This window comes from Drosophila takahashii, chromosome 3R, assembly GCF_030179915.1.
Source record: "Drosophila takahashii strain IR98-3 E-12201 chromosome 3R, DtakHiC1v2, whole genome shotgun sequence".
Classification (NCBI taxonomy): Eukaryota; Metazoa; Arthropoda; class Insecta; order Diptera; family Drosophilidae; genus Drosophila; species Drosophila takahashii.
Genome location: NC_091681.1, coordinates 19,509,594 through 19,521,979, shown reverse-complemented (window position 1 = coordinate 19,521,979; position 12,386 = coordinate 19,509,594). Strand labels below are relative to the sequence as shown.

General features: G+C 39.6%; 1 protein-coding gene across 2 annotated transcripts in view; it reads right to left on the bottom strand.

The window, feature by feature from the left end:
- Eip93F (Ecdysone-induced protein 93F) overlaps positions 1 to 10,390 on the bottom strand; it is a 66,934-nt gene extending 56,544 nt beyond the window's left edge. The window contains exons 1-2 of one of the 2 annotated variants that reach the window (XM_070216543.1): positions 10,235 to 10,390; positions 9,738 to 9,965 (exon numbers count right to left, since the gene is read on the bottom strand). The gene's annotated coding sequence lies outside the window, so the exon portion shown is untranslated. Of the gene's footprint in view, positions 1 to 9,737 lie in introns of both variants that reach the window. The other variant, XM_017152071.3, reaches the window with a different exon arrangement.
- Positions 10,391 to 12,386: the final 1,996 nt, after the last annotated feature.

Below are 12,386 nucleotides of genomic sequence, written 5' to 3'. Positions count from 1 at the left end.
CCAACTGATGATGGACGTTGATTATGATGGACGTTGCCGGCCTACCAAGAAGAACAACCAGCAGCCAAAGCAGATGAACAGAAGCCTCGAAAACCGGCAAAAGAGGCTGCCAGCAATTTGCCAGGGAGGAGTAGCACATGGAAAAAATACCATCAAAAATGGTCATCGATTCGGAACAGAATCATATTTAACACATTAAATAATAAGAAATATTTTAAACCTCAAAAAAATTATATTCATACCCATTTTCTTTTCCTTATCACATAAATTAAAAAATATTTATTTACCACATAGATTTTTAAATAAGTTTTATACCAATTTCATTGCTGTGGTACAATTGCTTTTTTTCTAATAATTTTTTTGAGAATTGTAAAAGATTTATGAAACTAATAAATATATCAAAACAACATTCCAAATCTTTATTATTATTAAATTAATAATTTCTATAAAAAATATTTTACATTTAATTACAATGTATACGAGTAATCTACAAAAGGAAACTATGAATAATCGCTGATATTGCAAGTGCTTTTCTTTTCGTGCACGAACCGAGCAAGCGAGATGGTAGATTGAGCGATTCTTAGGGCCAGCCCAACGCCTTCTTTTTGGTATTATTTTAAGTAATTTTCTAATTAAAACCAAATCAAGTTTTCCTCGAAGGAAATGCCAAACATTCCCTAGCATATCCGTTGATACAGCTGGGCTGTCACACACAAATATGCAAAGTCAATGCTTATTTTGAGCTCTGCGGCTTCCTGCCTTTCGCATCGGACTGAGAATCGGAGACAGGCCCAAGACAGCCGGGGGTGGGGAGACTCTATAACTATATAGCTATATATACGTGTTACAGATACAAAAAGCTGCGGGGAATTCATTCACTCGAAAGCTTTTTATAATAAATGCCACAAGTATCTGGTGGCTGTCGGTATTCGTATCTCGCTCGCCTGCATTTGATTTCATAAATAAAACAAAATATCAAGGCCGCCCTGCTAGAAGCTAGAAACTCGTACCCCCATATAATATGTATTGCCGTGGAATATATAGAATACGAAATCACAAAAAATGGCAGCAATTGATTGGCTGGCCAAAGGTTCTGAGCCACGACAGATCACAAAATGTTGCCTAGAACAAAACGAGTTAATATCAATTGGATTGGTTTTGGTTTTGGTTCAGTACGGTTCGGCTGGGATTGGATTGGATGTGATCTGGGCACAAAGTGCATTTCGGCTAACCAGTTTGGACCGACTGCATTCGAAATTCATTAGCTCAAAGTTGAAGTGTTCAGTGTTCAATTTGCCCCATGGCTTGAGCCAAATTTCAGCCAATGTTAAGGCCTTGAAATCGTTTTGCAGTACGATATTTTTTTCATTGTTCCAATTGCTGGGGATGCTTTGCATGCCTGAAAGCCTTCGCTTTTGTTAATCTAAATACTCAATTTGCATAGCAATTTATAACGCTCTTTTCGCCATTCATATTCATATCCAATCGATGAATCTATTGCTAATTTATCGTTTTTGTGGCCGTCCGGAAAAAGGCGGAAATAATCGCTTACAATTCGCTAGCTTTTTTCATCGCCCCCAAAGTGTTCTCATAATTTTTATTAATTATGTGCTGTTTGTCTACAGATTTACTTTCTAGAAAATTTGTTTATGGATTTCCCTGGTGGCCGATTGCATGATCTTTTTATTGAGATGTTGTGATCGACCTTCGCATAGTAAAATGTGCTAATTAAAGTGCTTTAAATTGTGCAAATATGTTAATTCCGATTAATTTGAATGGGAATAATATGTTAAGCGGTGTGCAAAAAACATGAGGAAGCTTGGTGCGCCTTAAGTGGAAGCTTTAAAAATGAATTGGGTATTTAAGAAGAGGGAGAGTGCATTCTTTCCTGTTTGGAAAGGCACTCTATATATATCCATTTTTTAATTCTAAATATATTAATAATAAATGTTAAATTATAATTTTTTTTGCTTAATTTTCTAATAATAACAATGAATAATTTTTAAGACCTCTGGTCGTATGAGCAATATTTGCTAAAGCTGCAGTAAATCTTGCTTATCTGCCTTCAAAATATCCGCTGACCCTGGAGCCAACATCTGCTGATTAGAGATCATAATCATTAGCCAGCAGCCAGCGACAACTCTCATCTGTTGCAGGTAGCCAAGTTGCATGTTGCTGGGGGGTGTGCAACAAGTGCAGGCAGCAACATCAACTAACTAAGGCAAGATGAGCACGCGCCACGGCTGGATGGCAGCACAATGACAGGAAGATCGAAAACGAAACCAAAGTCAAGTTGTTGGCTAGTTAACTGGCCAACTAACTGGCTAACAGGCTGCTGGCTGCGAGTTACAGTAACACACATTCGCTGGTTGCTGTTTGCTGCAGTAGTTGCCGTTGCAGTTGCAGCCATTGTATGCAGTCAAGCGCATTTCCATTTCTAACGTTGATCTGCGATCTGCGGCCCAGAGCCCCACGACTCCACTCCACAGCTCTCCACTCCATTGAGCCTGGTTAGTAAGGTCGAGCCTGCCCCTCGTTCATGGCCCAGCTCACCTACAAAAACGGCATGGCCAAGAAAAAAAAAACAACAAAAAAAGCGAGGAAAGACAAGTTTAGAGGCGGCTCACCCGGGTCTTGCCATTGGACTTGCTCTTGGCTTGGCTTGGTGCTGGCCATTGCCCATTGGCTGATTTATTATCCATATGGGCAGTAGATTGCACTTGACCCCAATGAAGTGCTGCTGCTGCTGTGGCATTTAAGTCGAGGCCCGAAAGTGCCAAAAACTTAATTTCCTGCCAGCACACAGAACTTGGCAAAGTTTGCCGTTGACATTGATTGCATAAACGGGTAGTGGAGAGAGAAGAGCACCCAGAGGCCCCAGGAGCTGTTTTTAAATCAAATAATGAAACAAGAGGAGCAACAAGAACAACAAAGTGGCCCGGACCCGGCATCCGTGTCTCTGTGGGTGAAATGAAGTTAAATGCCGCTCAAGGATGCTAAATGTGCCATGTCGAAATGTGTTGTCTGTGCATTTGTATTTGTATGAAACTATTTGGCTGCCGGCAACGTCGGTGTCTGTGTTATTGTCCCTATCTACTTCAGTTTGTATGTGGCTGTGTACATAACTGTTGCATGCAGAGGAGCAACAGGAGCATTGTCCCTGCTGCCGCTGGCATGTGGCACATTTTCGACATGTTTTGTTGAGCATTTTGGCAGCAGTAGCAGCAGCAGCAGCAGCAGCAGAAAAGCAAAAGCAGCAGCGACACTATCTGGCTGCTCCTCGTTGCCCGTTACAATCTGCAGGAAATGTGAAAATAACGTTACGAAACTTTTTCGTTGCAATATGCGCAACAGGAGGCAGGAGCAGCAAAAGCAGCAGTAGCAGCAATGGCAGTTACCAATACCCAGGAGCAGAAACCCCCCAACCAGCACTTTGTTTTTTGCTCTGACTTTGCTTGTTTTTTGGCTGCTGCCATTGGATGGTTGGGAGTGGGAGTTCCGGTGGCTCCTCCTCCCTAAAACTCAAAAGCGCCCCCCTTCCTCCCTGGAACTCTGTCTTCGTTTTCATTTTATTTAGTTTTCACCACCCCAACCCACAACCCAACTTCCTTTTTTTTGCACTATATATTTGGGTACAACGACTTGTTGCTTTGTCTATGTGTACCATGGGTGTGGCTGCTTGTTTACCAACACCAGCAACTAAACACCCTCATATAGAGCACAAACCCCAGCCCAGTCCACCCCCTATGCCATGTTACGTATACGACCTGTGCCACGTCGAGTGTCATATGTGCTGCTTGTTTTATGATGTCAGTTTCGGGTTTTATTAAAACTGCCTGAGGATATATGCGATGACTTCTTTGGCTGCCCTCGCCCTCGCCCTCGCCTTCGCCTCACCTTCGACTTTGGCATCGCCACCTGGCTAACTGGCGATGCAAATGCACTTTTTTCATAAATATGTGAGCAGGCCAAATGCATCACATTAGCGTTTTTATATACCTAGATATATATATTAAAGTTGGTCGCCTTACTACCGTTTCTCATATGGCAATTTTTGTATTATCGTTATTGCTTGTAATAATAATGCGAGTGTTCTGACGATTTTACTTCCTTAATATTTTTCTTCATGCGATTACTGCTTCCGGTATTTATTTCGTTCATTTTCTTCGTATTTCTACATTGACGATTTCTCTTGGATTTTTTTACTTATTTAATATTTACGAATTTAATATTTCTTGTACGAGTTTTTATTAGTTAGTTTGCTAGTTTGTTCAATAACATTTCTTTCCATTATTTCATATATTTTAGGTTTAGTAAGTTAGATTTTTATTTCATATTGCTTATTGTTATGAATATTTTTCTCTAATTGGTATCCTTATTGCTGACGTTGCTGAACAATCCTATCGCTGAATCAGCCGCTTTATATGGTTCCGATTTTATGGTCTTATGACTTCCTTAATTTTTTTCGGTGTGATTACAGCTTTATTGGCTGTCGCTTTTCTCGCCGCTGCATCGCCGCCTCTTCTGCTCTCCCTCCCTCCGCCTTATCAATTGCACAAAAAGTCTTTGGGGCCCGATTCGCGACTGCAGCGCCGCTTACGAATTGAGGTCACCTTCAAAATTATCAAATTTCGCCCGAAATGATTAACTCGACAAACACGAAAATGTCCGACCCCTCGGAAAAGCCCTCGTCTCGAATTGTATAAAGAATAAAAGGCGGCAGCAGCACCACTATATTCGCTCGTTCGCCAGCAAAAAAACCTTATCTTTGTTACACAAAAAAAAGAAAAAGGAAAACAACAAGGCAACGATGTTGTTGATGATGATGAATTTGCCCTGATTTCGACACAAAAACAAACAAAAAAAAATGGAAAACTGCAAAATAAAAAAAAAGAGAGGAAAGGCAATAGAGGCGTTGTAAACTAAAGAAGCAGAAATAGAAACAAAAATTAGATAAGACGAAATTGAGTCGCAAGCCGACAAAGCGGCCAGAAGTTTTCCAAGCAATTCGCAAAAAAAAAAACACAAAAATGTGACAAAAAGCGAAACACAAAAAAAAAGAATTATGAACAATGCAGCAAAGTGCAGCGCGTGTGTGGCCTCGCTAAAAAAGGGGGATATTGCGGACCGGAGGAATAGGAAAATATTTTTTTCAGCAGTTGTCTAAATAACGAAGCCAGAAAGCAAACGAACTAAATTGCTGAAAAACTACAAAAAAAAACAAAAAAAAACAGCGATGGCGGAATGAAAATAAACGAAAACGTAACAAAAATCAATTGTCGCCAACCAAACGTCAATACAAGTGGCCGTGCGTGTTGCTCTCTCTTTCTACCCCCCTCGCCCCGTCCCTGTCTAATTGCCAGAGTGTGGGTATTTCGTATCTGTGTGAGTATCGTCAAAATTCAGCCGCAATTGAAACTATTTGTAAGCTGTAAAGAGGCAGAGTTGAGCGAGTTCTATGAATTTAATTGTTACGTCGACAACGGAAAAATTCAAAACAACAAACAAACAACAAGAAAGAATTTTAAACAAGTATATTTTAACATATGCAGCTTTCAATCCAAGGAAATAATAGTGTCTTATAAAAATGTATAAATCTTTTGCAATTTAAAGAGCTGTATTTCTTATTGCCTATTGTCTTTTCGTGAATCTCCTTTAAAATTGAATTAAACTTTTACATTTTATTTCATTAATCCAACACTGGCAATAAAAATATTAATTAGGATTATGAATTGTAAAACAAAGAATGAAAATATTATATAATACAATCAATTCAAACCATATTTAATAAAATGAATAAAACTACAAACTTTTCTATGGAATACCTAAAAAATAGAGGCAAACGTGTTTGTTTTCAGTAAACGATGCCACAAATAATAAAATTAAAAAACTGGTGGAAAAGATGAAAAAACTGGTATGCAAGTATAAATAAAAAATGCGAAAATATTTGCCCCACGTTTTTGTTTTACCATTTTCTATTTTTCGCAAATTTTTTTTTTGTGAGAACAGTTGAATTGATATTTGCCAATGTTGTTGGTGTTGCCGCTGCTGACTAGTTTTTTGTTTGGAATTTTTTTCGTTGCTGTGAAAAAGGTGATAAGCTCAAGGACAATATGGCAGTTTGGCATTGCCGGCGCTGTTGCTGCACTCGCCTAAAATTGTTTGTTCAATTGTGTTTATGCATATGGAAAATATCGATTTTGTTTTTGGACAACAAAGCGAGGAATGCCAAACGCAATGGCCGTCACACAATTGGCTCTATTAAGGTCGCCGCGCTGTTCAAACTTTGGAGTCGGAACTTTGGAATGAGGAAGGAATAATTGGCCAACTCCCATTGTCTGCCCCACCTGTTGCCCCTGTTTTATTTTATTTTAGTTTGGAGCCAGAGCATAGTGACATGGCCAAAGTTAAATTAAAAACATTTTTTTTTCCATCACCAGCAACTCTCCCCCGTTCTTTATTTTCCCAATCCGAATCCTCGTTTGGGACACGCCTTCTATGTGGAGCAAAGCCCAATCTCCTCGGCCAGCTAAAAACAACAACTGCCTGTTGCACTTGCTATATACTTCCAGTGCACTTCCAGTGGCCCCCGCCCACCGCCCACCAAACTATATGAACTATATAGTGGCGCAGGAAGGAGATGGAAGGAAAAAAACTGCGAGAAAGAAGCGAAATACGAAAAATAAGCACAAAAAATCCAAAGCCTCCCAATTGCGGGAGCCAACCCATCCTTCGTTTTTGCGAGCAGAGCAACAGTTTATTTTTTCACAGCATTTTCCCAGCCACACGAGGATTGGGGTAATACTGAAATCCAACTAAGCTCTGTCGGATTTCGTTGTAAGCAATTTGTGTTAGATTTTAGGGGATACTAAAATTCAAATAATTTTAAAGGTTCTGGGATATAATAAAGCTCCTAAGCGGATAGTCTTTTTAATAACTTTGCACAATCTAAATATCTTCAAAAAAAATATTGTCAATTAGCTTTTAAACATTTAAAAATCCAAATCAAATTCTTTAACATAAATTTTCTTTTTCGTATATTTATTTTATTTTACGTATCTTAATCTATCTTTAATTTCGAACAAATGCATGAAATATTTTTGTCAAATGCAATATTTACATATATATTTAAAAGACTTCTTGAGGTGCTTAATCAGGTGAGCATAACATTAAAAACAATTCACTGATTTTGAATTATGCTAATTCCCAGAATTGCAAGCTTTTTAGTTTCCATAAAGTGAATCACGCATTTCCCCGGGTGAATGGGTGAATGGCTGTATGCCTAGACCCTTGGCTTTTGGAGTGTGAGTCACTCATTGAGCGATAACTGCACGACGACTACTGCCCGACTTCCCGGAGTGGCGGCAACTTGTTGCTGTTGTTGCAACATCTAATCCAATCCAAGGCGAACAATGGCGAATGCAAATGCAGATGCAACCACTTCCTTTTGTCTGCCGGAGGAGGCGAGATGAGGAGATGGGGAGGCCGTGTTGCAATTGCCGTTGTGCCGCCGATGTTGCTGTTGCCCATGTTGCTCGTGTTGCTGCTGCTGCCTTGTGTTGATGGTCAAGGTCATGAACCTGTTCCAATAACTCGTTTCTTACGTGCAGCACACACAAACACAGTCGCACCAAGGAAGGCAGACTGGTAGTCAGATGACTATGTGTTGCATGTTGCCGCCGGTTGCACTCCACTGCAGCGTCCCGCGTCTAATGCTAATCCTGGCCAGCAGCTAGAAGCTAGAGGCCAGAAGCCGGGATGACTAATGGGGATCCGCACAAATCAATTTGAGAACATGAAATTAAATTTCAATCCATCTTGTGTCGCAAATTAAAGCTGAAAAGTTGTCGTCGTCGCCGGAGTGCAATGCGGAAAAGCCTCAAGGACAACGGCGAGTGAAAAGAAAATTGCCACGCGTGGGCGGAACGTCAGTCTGCCCCCACTTTTATGTCCGTCTGATTCATTGTCTTATTTTTTCCCGTCTATGCGGCAGAGACTGTGTCATAAATCGCGGCAAATGAATTATTCGAAATCAAATGCAATTGTGCACAAAGCGATTCACTTGGCGAAATATCTATATAAAAACAATAATAATAAAAACATCAGCTGCAGCAGTGTTTTCCGTCTGTCAACTTGAAATTAGAAGCGCATTAATTAGAAATTTTTATTATTCTCTCGCATTTAATTCGCTTCCACTTTAGTTGTCTTTCTCTATTTTATTATACCCTTGTAGAGGGTATTATAATTTCAGTCAGATGTTTGCAACGCAGTGAAGGAGACGTTTCCGACCACATAAAGTGTATATATTCTTGATCAGCACCAATAGCCGAGTCTATCTAGCCATGTCCGTCTGTCCGTCTGTCCGTCTGTCCGTCTGTCCGTCTGTCCGTTTCTATGCGAACTAGTCTCTCAGTTTTAAAGCTATCGCGATGAAACTTTCCCGAAGGTCTTCTTTCTATTGCAGGTAGTACATATGTCGGAGCCAGCCGGATCGGACCACTATATCTTAAGGCTCCCAAACAAATATAAGAAAATTCATTGTAACTTTGTAGGAAGTAGGCGTTTTGATTCTTGACTACTTAAAAACAAAATTGAAATAAATCGAAACGCTGAATCTGGAATCCCTGGAACTGCACCGAGTGAGTATTCTTTTATCTACAAGGGTATATAAGCTTCGGCTGGCCGAAGGTAGCTTCCTTTCTTGTTTTTTAATTGTTATACATATATATATTTTTTTTTCATTTAAATTCAATAAATTTCAAGTTGACATTTATATTTGCGCATTAATTGCTTGTTAGGATTTCCGCGAATTGCATTTTTTGTCGCTCATAAAGGAAAACCCATTCATGCCCATTGTAGGTAACAGAGTGTTTGTGAAAGAAAATATTACAGGGGGCCGGGAGGCGATACACCCATGAGAGGCACTTGTTGGGCTTCCGAATGCAATTGTGTTGATTTCTTGGACTGATGGAAAGTTTTTCAGCTTTTCTTACATGTGCGTTTGATTTTTAAGAATTGGTTATCAATTCTATAAGTATTTATTATTCAGAATCATTTCTAGAATGATCTATTGTAATTTCTTTTGAGCAAAAGGCACGATCAAAACTGAACAAATCAGTGCAATCATTTAGGATGACTCACAGGCTTTGGGAGTCATCAATTTATTCAGCAGAACCAATCCCATAATAATAGGAAAATGCATGATCAAGCTAAACTATCAACTTTTTTTCACTAAAGAATAAATTTTAGTTATTTATAAGAAGTCAACCAGTTTTTAAAAGTATTCAAATCAGGGAATACCCGGAAACTTAAATTAGCCGACGATATATTTAAATAAGTAATCTTAAGCATGAAGCTTAGAATATAATATAGTTAGCTATAGCAACAAATAGTTTTAATAAGCCACTGAATTTAGGGAAATCCCAAAAAAATACAATCGAAGTTGATAAGAAAATCGTTATCTACACTGCAAAAAAAACTTTACTGCTTAAGAGAACTGGGAATTTAATATTGTGATGTTGTATGAGGTAAAAAATTATAATGAGAATTTCGGATAGCAATAAAAAAGAGAAAATGAAAACCCAGACATAATTTAATTAAATTGTGTTTACACATAGAGCTGGCATTTATCGTAGCGTGTGCGTTTGTAAAAAGCCTTAAAGTGCTGGCTCATGCACTTTTTCCCATTCCAATATAAAAAAAAAAATAAAAAAAATTAAAAAAAATTTGATACTCACTTTTCTGGCCAAACTGTCCCAATATTTACAAACTCATTTATGTAAATATTTTAAAAATTTGCGGTGTTTTTTGTAGTTCTATAAAAACTTTGACTTTGTTTATGGGTATTTGTGGGTTTTTGTTTTTCGTATATTAACCTTTTTTTTACTATTACTTTTATTTGTGGTTGTCACAGCACTTTTGCATTTTCAGCTTTTCGTTTTGTTTTTAGTGGCCTGGCATGTCAACTAAAAAATTTTTGTCATAAGAAAAACGCACGTAAAAGGTTATTCTCGCTGCTAATGTTGTTGTTCTTGTTCTTGTTGTTTCGCGGAGAAGAGGAAGCATGTTGAAGATGTGTGTGTATGTGTGTAGAAAATAAATAAAAAATTCGCACACCGCGACCAGCGTCAACAACAAACAAACAACAACAACACTGGGCAGACGACGACGTTACTAATACGCAAGAGCGCAGGCAGCGACGCCGGCAGCGCTGCAACGGAGAACGCCGCCTTACAACACGCCGATCCGATCCGAACCCAAATCGGGCCTGAGAATCGAGGAGGAGAATCTCGCAGAGAAACCGAGAAGGCGAGAATCCGAGAATCCGAGAATCGTAGCCGAGAATCCGAATCAGCGGGGCCGGGACCGAAGCGAACCGCTCGAGCCGACGGACAATAAAGCTAAAGCCAGCCTGCCACAGCTGAGCAGACCGCTGCAGTTCCTCAGTTGGCGAGCGGATGCACTCACTCACACACTCGCACCCCCTTTTCACTCGCTCAAAAGTGCATTCAGAGCAGAGCACTCAAAGTCACTCAAAGAGAGCGGGCCGGCTTTTTGCGGCAGTATGGGTGCCTTCATTCATGGCAGCTAGCCGGTAAAAAAAGGCTAAAAGCGAAATTGGTTAGCAGAGAGCCCAGAATCGTAGCTACAAAGCAGAAAGACAGAAAAAAAAGAAAATGGTGGCCCAGAGAGCGCTTGTTTTTCCGCTCAAGTCGCGGGGAAGGCCAAGAGCAAGTACAGTGCAATTTTTAATTGCACACACACATAGAATAATAAACGCTCTCTGAGAATTTCACACATTGCAATCCGTGTTTTCTTTTTTTCTGTATTTTTCAACCAGCATTTTGTTCTCGAGTTTGTAAAAATTTGCACGATTCGCTGTGTGTGTGTGTGGGTTTGTATTTTGTATTTCGTTTTTTGCAGTTTTAGTTTTGGTGGGTTTCGATTTTAAGTCCGCGACCGAATCGCCAGCGTTCGGCACTGGAGGCGCTCACTCACCGCTCGAAATGCAACTGGCGGCCAGCGACGAAGTGAGCCGATCCGAGCCGGCTATACGTCTATATTCCACATCCACTTCCACGTCGGAGGGTCTCTGGGGAGGAGGGGATGCGGGCGGCATACGTAGCCTACCGTTGCACATGCACTTTTTTAGTTTTTATTTTGGTTTCCAGCCTTTGTTGTTTGCGCTTTTTTTCGGTGCGAATGTCGAGTGCGAGAGCGTACTGAAATTATAATAATTCCCTGGGGTCTCCACTACAAAAGACTCTTACGAGGAAGTAAGTAAAGTAAAGTACTGGATTGGGCGCTCCAGAGGTAGTGACCCCCAAATCGAGTGATCGGCAGATTGAGTACTTAAAAATAGTTCGCAGATAAGCACTGCATTTTTCTAGGAAATAGAGCAGTGTTCTATTCGCAGGTCGTAAAAGTAGGTGTAATGCTCATTTCAAGTAAACAAACCGTATCAGTGGTATTGGCCAAATATAAATTATTTTTTGTTTTATTTTTGTAATAATATGAGTAGGTAATTCGGAAATCATGATATTTTTGTTGTAAGCCTTAAATGTTTTTAAAGATAAAATAATTTATTAGAATTATACCATATACATATATATGGTATATATTGGTAAAAAATAATCCAATTGTAAATTGCAGGTAATATGCATAATATATATTTTTATAAAATTACTTACACGATGTCAGCACTAAAGCTTGCATTTTATTTGGTCTAGAAATATAAGACTTTAAATTAAAGCAATTAAGGCGAGTCAGCTATGAGATAATCGCCTTTAATAAAGCCTGACTAAACAGTCTGAGAACCCCAAAAACTAGAGAATTACCAATTTACTGACTGACTGACTGCTTATTACCCAAAAGTCTCAACGAGGAACTGATTGCGCACCTTGCCGACTGACCAACTGAGAAATTGACAGACTGACAAACTGGCAAACTGAGCTGCTGCTGCAGCCTGCGATTCGACTCGACTTGCAGCGACTCAATTGCATGTCATTGTAGACGAAAATATTTTTAGTTTTATTGTTATTATTTTCTTTTTTTGTGCCGTTTTTTTTCGGCTCAGCGTTGGCGTTGACTTGAACAACTTATGGACCGGACCGAGACGGAGACGTGGGCGGTGGAAGGGGGCAAGGGGTAGGGGCTGCTGCTCTGGGGGCTGCTCTGGGCCTGGCCCCTGGTCTCTGCCAGAATTTTGAGTCGTGACTGGTTTCAAGGTCCCTCAATTAATGCGAAAATTTCGTTGTAATTTTTGTGCTGCTTTTTTCTGTTTGTGTTTGCATGATTGTAAATGAAAGAAACAAAATTCGTGTATAAATAAAATAGTAATTGTTTTGTTTTTTTTTCTGTAATTTGTTTTTGTTTTTATGTGCTGT